The 15,287-nt window shown below is 40.6% G+C and overlaps 1 protein-coding gene across 2 annotated transcripts in view; it reads right to left on the bottom strand.

The window, feature by feature from the left end:
* Positions 1 to 882: 882 nt before the first annotated feature.
* The window catches only part of LRATD2 (LRAT domain containing 2), a 413,939-nt gene continuing 399,534 nt past the window's right edge, over positions 883 to 15,287 (bottom strand). Inside the window, exon 8 of one of the 2 annotated variants that reach the window (XR_007472592.1) lies at positions 883 to 1,034. The gene's annotated coding sequence lies outside the window, so the exon portion shown is untranslated. The remainder of the gene's footprint in view (positions 1,035 to 15,287) is intronic. The other variant, XR_007472591.1, reaches the window with a different exon arrangement.

Consider the following 15,287-nt stretch of genomic DNA (forward strand, 5'->3'; position numbering starts at 1 on the left):
AAATCGGGCCATGCATGGTCTGCAGTAGTAATGAGTCCTCCTAAGCTTATAACAAGTCCTCAGGCTTCAGCTTGCAGTGACTCTTCAGATCCTAGGGACAAGGACCAGCTACAAGGCAGCCTGAGAGTCCCAATAAGGATCTGGCAGTCAGGTTTTAGCTCTCAGTGGCTCCAAGTCAAGGAGGAGGGAGAAAAATTGAAAAGCTTAGTGTGGAGGCTAAGGTTAGTTTGCAGCCAGATATTGAAGGAAAGTGGAAGAATTGAAAATTTGGTAAGGGTTGACAATCTGTGTCAAGTAACAGATCCAAATCCACTTTACAAGTAGGCATCACAACTGGGAGGAAAATGGCCTTTGAAGAAAGAAATAGCCTCTGAAAAGTTTTTGTGGGAGAGGCATAATAATTGTCTCTTTGTACCAAACAATGAAAGCAATCCATTGTTTGGATGAGATCTTGGAGTCACCATATTCAAGGGTCCCACTCAGAATGAGCCAATATGGGAAGATTCTAAGTCCCCCAAAGAGGTCATTGATATTCTAAGGTTCTTTTTTTTTTTTTTTTTTTAGTAAAATTTTGACAGTTTTGAAGAAATTGGGTGGAATTAGTACCATAATGATGGAGTACAAATTCTACAATGAAGAGATCTGTGCGACAATGTTTAGACTGACAATCTCCCATGATTAATAAAAGAAACACCTTTTGGCGCTAAGGCCTTGGGACTTTAACCCAAGGTGTGATATCCTGGGAGAGTCAGCGGCTTAACCCATAGTCAAAAAAGCCAGAAGGAGAAGACAGATAAATAGAAGAAAAAAGACAAAAATAAACGAAAACCAAAGCCAAAAACATTTGTCTGTTTATCGTGCTACAACAGACAAATGTTTGGAATGCTGCATTAGGAGTTATGACTCACCACTGTAGATCCTGGTTTCCTCAGCCAGGAAAGGACACAGCATCTGATAAGATGGAATTAGCACTTGGGTGAAGAAAGCAGTGTATGAGGGGTGGTCAACACTCCATCAAAGTCATGGCATCATTACTGTCAAAGAAAAAAAAATGCAATCTGGATGTTAATATGAAAGATCTCTTTAAGGGGGATATTGCAATAGGAGGAGGGGAGTACTATAACAGGAAGACGCTCAAAGACTAAGCCATAAATGTCTCAGGGAAGGGATGGGAGGCCAAAACTGTTAAATGCAGAGACTACTGGGACAGGTGGCTGTGAAAAGTAGAGGGAAGGATGTTGAAAGCTGCTGGTGGGAGGGTGTTTTTGGAACTTGCCAATCTTTGTCAAATATTGTGCTAACAGGAAAGTCAAGGCGGGAAATGTTCCTTTGTGATTAGACACATGGGGTGGGGTCTGCACCTGAGCTAGAGCAAACAAGTTGAAGTGCAGGGAATTCACATAGCCTTGAGGGTTCAAGGTTCTAAAGTTGCTTCAAGGTCAAAGTTTGATTAGCCTTGTCAGCAATTAAAATTGGCTTTGAGGTGTCCAAAGGGGACCCTGGAAAATCACAAAGATTTGTCCTTTCACCTTGTAAGAAGAGACATGTTAGAAATAATAGGGTCATTTGATATGTTACTAATGATGAGTTGCATGGGAAATATTGTCAAACCTGAGGAAATGCTTAGACTTCCCTAGGTTAAATTTGTATTGGTAAAATATTATTAACATAAATATTTAAACAAATTGTATTCAATATGGGAAGGTTCTAGAGAATTGTCAATGTTTTTGCTGTCCATGATGTGTTTCTATTTATCAGAGTCCTGATGTTGCTTATTAGACAAAAGTAGTATAATTATACAGTATATAAAAAGCTATCAGTCATTAGTGCAGTTATTTTTTAAAACATTAACTTGGTTGCGACTTTACTGTTTTAATTTGAATCTTGTGTGTTCCAGGCAAGTAGTTTTCTACAGGGGATCCACATCACTTCTCTATGGACATTTAGTAATCTACTAGTGTTTAGAACCTACTCCAGACTTACTGAATCTATTTACTTGATATATTCTTAAATGGACATCTATTGTCTCAGGATTTTTCTATGTTATATCTGAAAATGTTTTCTCTGTAAAGACTGTGTTCATCCATTTTCATAGATTAGATGTAATATTCATGTTTTTTTAAAATAGGCTTAAATCTTTTTACTTAAAGATATTTTGTCTATATTTTTTTGGACTGGCTTTATTTTGTTTTTCACGCCATGTAAATAAGCAGATAGGCTTGTCATTTGCATTATCCTTATAATGAATTCTGTTCCGATCATTCCCTTATGAAAAATGTCAGTAATAAGTAAACAATAGCCATTTTTGGTCTTTTGTCATCCACAGGTAGTTTTGTTTGTGTGTGTGCGTGTTTAAACTCCTGATGCTTCCATGAAATCACTTGGAATCAGCTACAGGGCAGTGTTCCATCTTTAGCAAAGAAGGATTATCTTAGAGCCTGGTGGAAAAGGACTATGCCTGGTACTCTTGGGTACAGGCTACTGATGGCATTGCTTAAACAGCTATCACATCATTCTAGTGGACTGCGTCAGGAGTTCCAGATGTCTAGTCAAGAATTGGATGTGTTCATGAGACTACGAACCTAAGATTTGGAAACTCTTATTGGGTATTCTTATTTTCATGCCCATATGGTTATTTGCATACATTCAACAAGAACCTGACCACCTTGTTAATAGGACATGATTGGAAATTATGTTGGTTATGCAACTAGGCTTTACCTATAATGTCATATTTGAGAATGATGTTCATTTAATCAGTTACGATCAGACACTTTTGAGGAACTAAGGTTGACTTTACGGGGCCAATGCTTATTAAGTCCCTCTTGGGAAAACTGTCCTGGTTACTGGCTTTATAGGGTTGTCAGCCTCATAGGTGAGCAAGGAAGGTCACTTCCTCTTGGCAGGCCCAGGAATCTTAAGGTATTTGGGGGACCTCAAGGAAGAGAGGAATTCCCACCAAATCACTAGGCACTGCAGGTGAAAAATGATGGTGAATTCGTGGCTTGGCTTCCTATCCTCAAGAGGCTTAGAAGAGTCCAATGTGAGATTCTTTATGAAAATTTTCAGCAAAGCAAATATAAGAGTCATGTGGTAAATTGTCATTCTTGCTGCACCTATGTAAATAACCAGGCCACATCTAATGAGAATGGCTTTATTTTGTGATGAAGAATAATCTTTCCTTAGAGATTGTCTTTGATCAGAAGGGAAAGAGGGACAGTAGAGAGAAGTTCTGTATTCCAATGGGACACTATGCACATTCTGAGTTATCACATTCTGATGCCATTCACTGTCTTTGAGCTATTTTGTATCACTTTGTAAATTGCAGGTAACTCATGGATATGCAAACTCTGTCTTGTCTGGTAGAGACTTAATTGGCTTGCTCTCCCATTGTGGATAAACCAGTTGTGATGCCTACTTGTAAAGTGGATTTGGATCTGTTACTTGGCACAGATTGTCAACCCTTACCAAATTTTCAATTCTTCCACTTTCCTTCAATATCTGGCTGCAAACTAACCTTAGCCTCCGCACTAAGCTTTTCAATTTTTCTCCCTCCTCCTTGACTTGGAGCCACTGAGAGCTAAAACCTGACTGCCAGATCCTTATTGGGACTCTCAGGCTGCCTTGTAGCTGGTCCTTGTCCCTAGGATCTGAAGAGTCACTGCAAGCTGAAGCCTGAGGACTTGTTATAAGCTTAGGAGGACTCATTACTACTGCAGACCATGCATGGCCCGATTTCCCCCTTGACAAGCTGCTGTCTGGGTCACTATTGAAGTCTGGTGAAACACTCAGGTCATCGATATCTTTATTGGAGAAGGAGTCAGTGCTATGGACAACATCACCAATTTAATCTTATCTTCAAAAAACTCAGTGAGTGGGCTTCCCTGGTGGCACAGTGGTTGAGAGTCTGCCTGCCGATGCAGGGGACACGGGTTTGTGCCCCGGTCCGGGAAGATCCCACATGCAGCGGAGCGGCTGGGCCCGTGAGCCATGGCCGCTGAGCCTGCGCGTCCGGAGCCTGTGCTCCGCAACGGGAGAGGCCACAACAGTGAGAGGCCCACGTACCATGAAAAAAAAAGACTTTTAGACACCTTTAAACTCTCTTGGCCAAAGGTACTCTCACTAGCTCTTATGGCCTCTTATGGCTACTCCCTCACGGTCACATCAGTTATTTTCCTATAAACTGGTAATTTGAAGGCCCATGCATTTGGGGGTTTTACCTCCAATATTAGACTCCACCCTACTGCATGGTAACATGGCAAAATATTGCAAGGGACTCTTATATTATAACCAGTCCTTTCGCCAATGGATTAAGGTACCTTTCCAAGACATTTTCCTAAACCGCCTCTTTATGATCTTTAGCCAGGATATTTCATCTACTAGAAGAGACATCAGAGGAAAGCTGCCTGAAGAGACCTTATCAGGTACTGTTAACAACAAACAGAGCAGTGAAATGCCAGGGAGTCCATGCTTGGGTTCATGTTTAACAATTAAAAAATAATTCAGAATTCCACACAATTGGAAGCCTACTCCAATAGGGGACTTCAAATTGAGGATACTAATAGGATCTTATAGACACAGCTGGTCTTTGGAAAAAGAAACTTGACCTAATATCTTTGGCATGAGCAGATGACTTCAGACAATGAACAGCTTCTGCCCAAGATGTTGGACCAAGACCCCTATCTGATTCCTATTTTGTTTTATTTTATCTTTCTGCTTATAATAACTCTTCTCATTTTCTATAGATCCTTGGTTGTCATCTATACATAATGGACCTTTCTTTTTTCCCTCCTTATATAATTGTTAGGTCAGAACATACTTATTCTAATGCCATTCTTAGATTATCTCAAACAGTAGCCATAGCCTTCAGTCTTACTGACTGCAGGATATACCATCCATCACTGCATCCCATTATAGAAACTTCTGGGCAATTCCAATTTCATCAAATGAGATCATAAGGAATTATAGCTGATGTTGTTTGTACTTGGACCTATATGGGAAAACGATATTTAAAAATTCAACTGGTAAATAACTTTATCAGTGTTGATCTCTCCCAGCAAAAGAACCAATTATTACAATCTATTGATTGGATGCTATGTAATTCTAAATTTTATTTCCACAACATTCTTAGGGTAATAGGCCAAATACTTCCCATCTGGAAGGGGATAATAGAGACTAAATATGTAATCCAGCTGATGTAAGGCTTGGTTTTGACCTCATGTTATGATTAACTCCTTTTTTTCCCTAGACCTCCACGTGTCCTTACTGAGTACTACTTCCTTTGTAGTCAGAATGCCTGCTTCTGTTGGCTGCAGACTCTGCCAGATGTAAGTAATGCTGGCTGACTCCCTTGCTATAGCCGGCTCTGAATGTACAGTCTTTGCCCATTCTCATTTGGATGGTTTTCGTTTATTTCCACAGCAGTGCTGCTTAATTGAAAGATTTCCTTCCACCAACCCCTTGGAATCCACTAGACTTGTGAAGCACAGGGTGTTACTACTGGTTTTGCTTTAATTTAACCTTTTTTTTTTTTTTTTGGCAGTACACGGGCCTCTCACTGTCGTGGCCTCTCCCGTTGCAGAGCACAGGCTCCGGACGCGCAGGCTTAGTGGCCATGGCTCACGGGCCCAGCCGCTCCACGGCATGTGGGATCTTCCCAGACCGGGGCATGAACCCGTATCCCCTGCATTGGCAGGCGGACTCTCAATCACTGCGCCACCAGGGAAGCCCTAATTTAACCTTTTATATTAATAGTTCTCTTTTTCATTTCAGGTGTTCCTGTTTACGACGCATGGACTTCAAGATTCTAAAACAACTGGCCTTTGCTGTAACCTCTCAAAAGATGGTTCAATTTATTTTACAGTAACAACACCAACAAGAGCCCTAGGAAGACTATTGATTACATCCTGCTTCATCTCACTCATGAGTTTTATGATTGTCTCTTAGTTGCTTAGGAACCTATTATAATCATTCACAGTGAACAAAAAGAGGGATTGACCATGTTGAACTTTTCTAAGCTCTGTGTCCCTGAAAAAGAGTAATGGTTAAGAAATCCCCCATCCTTTGGGTTCCTGGAAAGCACTGTGGATAGTATAACCAAGGAACTAAATTTCTAATTTTACTTAATTTTAATTACTTTTAGTTAAAATATTTTTCCATTAAATACAACAAATGATTTGGTAGGACTACATTTCACTTAAACTGTTGAAAATTTAGCATCCAAATTGAGATGGGCTGTAAGCATGAGCTAGACTAGACACTGGGTTTGGAAGGGCTGGCATGAAAACAATGTAAAGTATTTCATTAATAATCTTTAATATTTATTACATGTGGAAATGATAATTTTTGATACACTGGGAAAATATAATATTAAAGCTAACCTCACATGTTTTTACTATTTTTAATGTGGCTGCTGGAAAATGTAAGATCTCATATGTTGTTCATATCTGCTTCTATTTGACAGCACAGCTGGAGAATTGTTTTATTTCTCAGACAAAAATACAAAAAGCCCAAACTCTGAAACACTGTACCTGCCATGTGATCTCATGATCATCATCATCAAAAAAAAAAAAAAAAAAAAAATCCCTTCTATGGCTTTCTGACTGTTGAATTGTTAGCCGGTACTGACTCTTCCGAACGTGGATGGTCACAGTCTAGGGTCTGTGAGATCCATTCCCACCACCCAGAGGGGGGCTGTGGGGTGGGAAGCCAGAAAAGTGCTGTCTCTTTATGGCAATATTATCCAGACAGATGGCACTCATGACTGATCAGAGGCCTCCGCTTGACTTGTCTGTTTAATCAGTCTTGGCAGGCATTTATTGCTTGCTCGACTAGAAAGTGGTGGAGATTATTGCTTTAAAGGACCTTTCTCTGTCAGCTCTTCTCAGAGCAGAGAGTCCTTCTCAGGGCCATACAAATTACCTGTGCATATGCCAGTGATGAGAAAGGTAGGAGAGAGAGGTGGGAAGAATAAAGATGAAAAACATGAGAGCTCAAAAGCGGTCCAGGGCTTCCCTGGTGGCGCAGTGGTTGAGTCCGCCTGCCGATGCAGGGGACACGGGTTTGTGCCCCGGTCCGGGAAGATCCCACACGCCGCGGAGCGGCTGGGCCCGTGAGCCATGGCCACTGAGCCTGCGCGTCCGGAGCCTGTTGCTCCGCAACGGGAGAGGCCCGCGTACCGCAAAAAAAAAAAAAAAAAAAAAAAAAAATCGGCCCAAGTCTTCTTGTAGTGGTGTCAGGGTGTCACTCAGAGCATTGAGGTTCTCTTTAGAGAGCCTGAAGTTTGACTCTCTCAGAGGGGAGCCCTGCACCTCAAAGTCATGTAGGAATGACAGAAGAAGCCATCCAGAAAGTTGTGTGTGTGTGTGTGTATGTGTACACACACACACACAAAATGTTTGTGATTTAAACGTTTACACTCTTCCAAATGAAGACACACACTGGACCTCACACAATAACTGTCTGCCTTTTTTCATTTAACAAACATTTTACCCAAGACCTGACACAAGCCAATGGATTGGATGTAGATGGAAGGGAGAGAGGAATCAAGGATAAAGGCTAAGTTTCTGATCTGAGCAACTTGACGGTGCCATTCACTGAGATGCAAAAATTCAGGATCTGAGCATGGTTTGCTTAGGTTGCTTTTGCTCAGAGATGGAAGTGAAAGAGTTGTTGTGTACATAAAAATTTTGAGAACCCTATAATACATTCAAACAGAGGGTGTATGGAGTCCTGGTACCATTCCAGAACAAAATACGTAAAATTTTATTGAGTGATAGTCTGGTTTTGGTATTTTCAAAAAGGTCTTAGATGACTGCAGTTCAGCCACAGGGACGAGAACCCTGGAGCAGATTATAGTGCTGTCCATGCAATCTGGAATATGGTTGGTCTTAACGCAAAGAAGATCCATTCCATTTTGGACATGTGAAAAGGAGGAAATGACATAGCACTGAGCTGAGATTCAGGAATCCTGAATTCTAGCCTCAGCTCTCTAACTTTGCAGAAGGGCCTTCCCCATTTTAGCCTTAATATCCTCACCTGTGAAGTGAAGCGATTGGGCTAGATGAGCAATCTCTTAGTCACTGCTCCCTAGATGACTAGGGACCCGCAGTCTTTGGCAATATGTTCTGAATTGTACAAAGTATGGCACAGTGGTTAAAAACATGGCCTTGAATCCCAGCACTGCCATTCTCCAACTCTGTCACCCTGGATAAGTTACTCAGCCTCCCTGATGATTGATTTCCTTAGCTGGAAAAAGTGGATCACAATACCTACCCCCAAGTCATTATAAAGATTAAACAGATTAATATCTATAAAATATTTAGCATGATGACTCTCACCTGAAATCTGGTCAATAAACATAAATATTATTCTTGACGTCCTTTTGATTTACCTTGTAAACCCAGAGTTCCAGAGAAATCAAGAGAAGAGCACATAGAAATACATTTAGTTGATTTTACATGTTTGCCTAATTTCTTTATAGGCTCACGTGGACATATCCCCCCACCACCGGGCCATGCTTGAACTGAAAGATGAGATTACAAAAACCTTCACAATCATTCATTCTCTATCCTCAGAATCTGTAATACTGTACTTAAATAGTGGAATTATCCCTGAGAGTTTCTCTGAAACATTTTCAGTACAGAATCTTTACTTTTAAAAGGGGGATCCCTTTTCTCCACACCCTCTCCAGCATTTATTGTTTCTAGATTTTTTGATGATGGCCATTCTGACTGGTGTGAGGTGATACCTCATTCTGGTTTTGATTTGCATTTCTCTAATGATTAGTGATGTTGAGCTGGAGACGGTGTGGAGAAAAGGGAACCCTCCTGCACTGTTGGTGGGACTGTAAATTGATACAACCACTATGGAGAACAGTATGGAGGTTCCTTAAAAAACTAAAAATAGAACCATCATATGCCCAGCAATCCCACTACTGGGCATATACCCTGAGAAAACCATAATTCAAAAAGAGTCATGTACCAAAATGTTCATTGCAGTACTGTTTACAATAGCCAGTTCATGGAAGCAACCTAAATGTCCATCAGCAGATGAATGGATAAAGAAGATGTGGCACATATATACAACGGAATATTATTCAGCCATAAAGAGGAACGAAATTGAGTTATTTGTAATGAGCTGGATGGACTTAGAGTCTGTCATACAGAGTGAAGTAAGTCAGAAAGAGAAAAACAAATACCATATGCTAACGCATATATATGGAATGTAAAAAAACGGTACTGATGAATCTAGTGGCAGGGCAGGAATAAAGATGCAGGCATAGAGAATGGACTTGAGGACACTGTGGGGGAAGAGGAAGCTGGGACAAAGTGAGAGAGTAGCACTGACATATATATACTACCAAATGTAAAATGCATGGCTAGTGGGAAGCTGCTGCATAGCACAGGGAGATCAGCTCGATGTTTTCTGACTACCTAGAGGGGTAGGATAGGGAGGGTGGGAGGGAGGCTTAAGAGGGAGGGGATATGGGGATATATGTATACATATAGCTGATTCGCTTTGTTATACAGCAGAAACTAACACAACATTGTAAAGCAATTATACTCCAATAAAAATGAAAAAAGCAAAATAAAATAAAATAAAAACTGGAAAAAAAATAAAAGGGGGAATAAGTCTCCCTTAAGAATACATTACTTTATTTGGGAAATACAACAGCAGTAATTGTTTTATTCACTTGTAACAATTTCACCATCCCAAAACTTACCCAGAAATGCATCTTTCTCTCTGGAAATCCCACTGCCAGGGAGCTTGTTTACACATTTTGCAAGGAAGAGAACAGAAGGGAGTGGATATTTATTATGTTAAGCCCTGTGCTGTGCTTTCTGATTAAATTTTAAACAGCCAGGCAGCATTTTGAATGCATTAGACTCTTTGACCCCTTTAAAAATCTATTTTAGGTATATGCAGTAATTATTTACGTCTTAAGCTGGGTGTTGGATGCACAGATATTTAGTCTGTTATTTCGAGCTTTTTCATGTCTAAAATATTTTTATGATGCCTTTTGTTTTGGTGGTGGTGTCTGCAGAATGAGTTTATTTTTGCAAATATATATATATATTTATTTATTTATGTTGGGAGATAAATGTTAAATTGTGTTGCATTTTTTAGTAAATTTTCCCATTATTCTTTCCCCCCTCCAAATCAATTCCCCAATCGCTAGAAGAAGAGAAAGAGTTTTGTTAAAAAATAATTTTCTAATAATTTAATATTTCTTATTAATATACTCTAAGAAACATAAAATATATTTTTATATTTCATATATACAAATATAGAATATATAAATATTCTTTACAGTCTTAATAAATTTTAGAACAATAACCCATGTGAAGCTTCCTGATTTTATGAGAGAAGGAAGAAGTAGAAGGAACACCTTGGCTTTTTTTCTCTAAGGATGTTTTGCTCTCTTGTATTTTTGCTCCCTTGCAAATGGATAGTTTGCTTCCCTTTTCACTTCCAGTTTCCAGACCTAATTCCTTACTGCCCTCTCCGACCTTTGAGAATTGACCTCAGTGGGATAGTCTAGTGTTCAGTGCTGTGGACTGGAGGATTGTAATCAATCTATCGGTGGTGAGAACTGAAAGGCATCTTAGAGATCAGCTATAGGGTGGTTCTCAAACTTGACTGAGCATCAGCATTACCCAGACAGCTTGTTAAATATACACTATCGGGCCCATGCTCAGTATTTCTGATTCAGTTGGTCTAGGGTGAGATTTGATAATTTGCATTTCTAACCAGCTCCCAGGTGAGGGATGTGGTGTTGCTGGACCACACTTTGAGAAACACTAATCAGTGATTTAAGATATCACTGTTCATCTACTGCCTCACTTACTATTTTTTTAATTTGTAGAAATGCTTATAGAGCACTTTCTTTTTTTTTTTAAAGATATATTATTTATCTATTTATTTATTTTATTATTTATTTTTGGTTCTGTCGGGTCTTAGTTGCGGCATGTGGGATCTTTCGTTGCAATATGTGGGTTTCTCTGTAATTGTGGTGTGAGGGTTTTTCTCTTCTCTAGTTGTGGTGCACAGGCTCCAGGGCATGTGGGCTCTGTAGTTGTGGCACACTGGTTTAGTTGCCCTGTGGCATGGGATCTTAGTTCCCTGATCAGGGATCAAACCTGCGTCCCCTGCATTGTAAGGTGGATTCTTTACCACTGGACCACCAGGGAAATCCCGAGCGCTTTCAATGTATCAGACAATTAAGTCATTTAATTACCATAGCACTGCTACAATTTGATACTTTTCTTATTCCCATTTTACAGATGAGGAAACTGAGAAAGAAAGATAAAGTAATTTGCTCAAGTTCACAAGGCCAGTAAGTGGCAGAGTCTGGGCTCCAACTCAGCAGTCAGGCTCCAGATTTGGGCTTTTCACCCAGATGCATTTCTGGCTAAGCTTTAACAGAATAAACAGGGTGCAGTGCAGGAATACAGGGGGGAACAATTCATTTAAACAAGAAAGATGTAGAAAAGAATTTGAGAATGTTGGAAGCATTTTCACTGGGTCATAAAGGAAGAGTAGAATTTCGGCAAGCCAAAATGGCAGGAAGACTGTTCCGGAGTCAGGAAGAATCATGCAATGTGACACGATAAAGGAAAGTGCATGAAGTGTTCTGGGAATGAGGAGTCTGGCTTGATTGGACCATAGTTTGATTAGAGGTGCTGAGTAACAAATAAGACTAGAGAACATTGAGGGACCAGATTATAAAGGGCCTTGAATGGATAGTGAAGATTTTAGATTTATTTTTCCTGTTTTAAAGATGGACAAAGGTGAGTCCTTGAAGTGTTTTAAGTATGAATGCAGCAAATTTCACTTTCATTTGGTGTCAATGTGGAGAATGCATGGAGGAGGATAATATTAATTAGAAGGTTGTCCAAGGATCCAGTTGAGGGATGATGGTAGCCTGGACTCAGGTAACAAGAGAGAGAATGGAGCTGAGAGGGGCTGGATTTGAGAAGTATTAAAAAGGTTTGAAATGAAAGAATTTCAAATATTGATTAAATAGTAATAGATTATTTGGGAAGAAGGGAAGAAAGTGAGGCTAAAGCAGACAAACCTTTATTGGACAGTTAACTGGGTTCCAGCCGCTGTAACAAGCACCAGAAACACAAGAATAGATAAAACAGGTCTATGCCTGCTCAGGAGAAAAACTCTGCAGCAACATCAGTAACCCCTCCTTCAGTTAAAAACACACTGGGACGTTGCATGACCCAGAGTGCAATTCTCCATGCTGAAGCTTGGTTGGGCTAAATAGCTTTGGATTCAGGAGGACCATTTCCCATCAGGAAGAATGGAATTAACTAGCCACAATCAACACGTCCTGCAGAAGACAAATGCCTCACCAGTAACAGCCCTTTCAGCTGGTAAACAGACCTGACACTTAGGCATCTGTTGCTCCTTGTGCACTAATAAGTCTAAGTTGAGGCCCAGAAATCATTAGAGGAGTGAGAGCTTTCAATGAGCTCTAGGAGGAGAATAGAGTTAGGAAAAAGAAGAGAAAAAAACATTAACTGCAGTTAAGCAGCACCAAGGATGCTAATATTAAAATTCATGAGAAAAGAGCTTGAGGAAGGCCTGAGCTGTTATAAAAGCTTGGTATAATTTCTATTTTAGAAAAAAATTTAGATCATTCTTTTAAAAAGAATCTACCCTAGAGTTTAGTAAAACCTCATAATAGGCTTTATCCTGTACTTTTTTTTCTCACCCTTTTCTCCCCACAATGGTTAGAGGTTAGGCTGGACCACATCGTGAGTTGATAAATGTATCCACAGGCTTATTTTTCTTCAAAAGCATGTTATAGGGGAAAGTGGAGGATGGTTTCCCCCAACTGTCTCACCAACTAACTAAGGGAAGTTGACTCTCATTCAACCTTTAACCCATTCATTTATTTAATTATTCACTTAACAAACATTTTTCATTCAACACTTGCAGGGTGCCTGGTAATCTGGGGTCTGAAGAGATTAATAAAACATCTTGAGCTCCCAGGGAATTTATACCTATACATCATTTCCTCTCTTAGGTAGTGGAACTTATAGTTAACCTGGGTTTGAGTTCTGGTTGCACCAGCTATTTGTACTTCCCAAACCTAGGTTAACCATGCAATATGTTGTCTACAGCAGAACACTTTGAGAGACAAAAGGGGCATCATTAATAATTGTTTTTATTATCTATTGCTATGGAATATACTACCCTAACATTTAGTGGTTTAAAACAGAAATGATTAAGTATCTCTCATGATTCTCTGTGTTGCCCAGGATTGGCGGGATGATTCTCACTTGCAGTATTTTGTGTGGCTGTTGACTGGGGGTAGTGTCATCTGAAGATTCAGCTGGGCTGAATATCCAAGATGACACCCTCATATGTCCAGCAGCTGGCGCTGAGTGTGGACATGGAGCTCCACTGAGTTTGCAACCTGAGCACCTATATATGGCCTCTTCATGTGGCGTGGGTTTCTTACAGCATGGTGGCTTGGTTCTGAGAAGGGTCTTCTGCACAAACGAGTATTTTATGAAACACAGGTGGCAACTGCAAGTTGGCCTGAAAGTGATGCCTGAAGTGGCAGAGTGTCACATCTACAACACTCTATTGCCTGAAGGAGTCATAGCACAGCCTGGAGTCAAGGGGAAGGATGGGTAGACTCTACGTCTTGATGGAGGAATGGCACTCATATCCCGGAGGAAATGAATTGATGGGTAGCCCTCTTGGAGAGAAGTTACCTCAATAATTACACTAGGGAAAGAGAAATAACCCAGGACTGCCCCAAGGACTGTCATCCAAACCTAGCTGCAGTCTCCTTACCTGTAAAATAGTGTAATAATAATATAACTCATTGTCTTATGATGAGGATTTAGTAAAGTAATCCAGGTAAAACTTGAAGCTATGTGTCTGGCACTGAGTAAACACTTGATGATGTCCAGCTGTGATGTAGTCTCAGGTGGTCAACTCTTCTCCATCTCCATGGCCACTGCCCTAGGTTAGGCCCTTGTCATTTGTCACCTGATAGTTAACAATCATTCTTGCTATTTCCATTTTCAGTTCTCGTCTATCTATCTTTTAGACAGTCGGTGGTACATTTTTACATGGCACCATTTCTATCATGTCCCTCCTCTGCTCTGACCCCTTCGGCAGATTCTAGCACTGTCCAGCAAAGTCCAAACCTCTTTGTCTGGCATTTGAAGCCCTATATAATCAGGCTTCAAATGTTGTTTGTTCTCCAAACACACTGGTCAAGCTATAGTTGCTCTAAATGGGCACCTCCCTGTTCTCTGCCGAGCTCCAGGCTGCTCTTTCTGCCAAGAATGCTCTTTTCAAAGTCCTGCATGTTCAACTTCCCATCCTTCAAGGTGTATCTAAAAGCTGACCTGCTCTCTCCTTCATCGCCTCCCCATTTCATCTGTACATGCCTTGAGGCACTTGGAACTTTCTACCTTGCATTATGATCTTTGGAATATATAGATGCTGCAAGGGCTGGAGGGAGGAAAAGAGGAAAGAGAGAGAGGCTGAAGTGGGATATTTCTGAAATAGTCACTATTTTTTATTTCCAGTTCTATCATCACTTGTTTCTCTTTAAGCTAGGCTGTTGATAAAGTGTCTTGGATAAAGGACGTGGCAGCAGAACAATGGTTTTGAGATTCAAAATCCTAAATGTTGGTGGTCAATAGAAATAATTCATGGCATATACAACAAAACTGGAACAGATGAAGATAGGGGCAAGGTTTCCATCTATGAGATGAGAATATAATTTCCCCGGGCTTTGTTGAATGGAAAAGGGAACAAAAAATGTGCAAAGGTTGAGGGAACTGTGTGACCCCAGATACAGTACAAGAACTGGAAGGACTCTATAGGAGGAGTAGAATCAGCATTCCAGGAAGACTCAGCTTCTCCTGAGTGAGCACTATTCTTGTCCCACCTCGAGGGGCTTAGCAATGGTACTGTCATTAGTGTCTCCAGCACAGGCAATGTTTGCCTGTAGACTCCTCAGCTGGACAGATGCCTATGTCTGCCTTAAACCTTTGCTTGGCCCTTGCCTGATTTACCCCGTGAAACACCACACTCACTGTCCTTGATTTCTCCTTCACCCACGAGAGATGGTGGGCCCTGGTCTTCTATGCATGGAGGATGTATGGATAGAAATGGCTCTGCAACTATGCTTTGGTGGGAGCAGGCAGATTCAGCATGAGAACTGGGCTGAGCTGGGGCCGGTCTCAGGGCTGCATCATGGTTATTGTCATGAGTAATAGTATGTAAATACTTATGGAATGAAAGTG

Source organism: Orcinus orca, chromosome 17, assembly GCF_937001465.1.
Source record: "Orcinus orca chromosome 17, mOrcOrc1.1, whole genome shotgun sequence".
Classification (NCBI taxonomy): Eukaryota; Metazoa; Chordata; class Mammalia; order Artiodactyla; family Delphinidae; genus Orcinus; species Orcinus orca.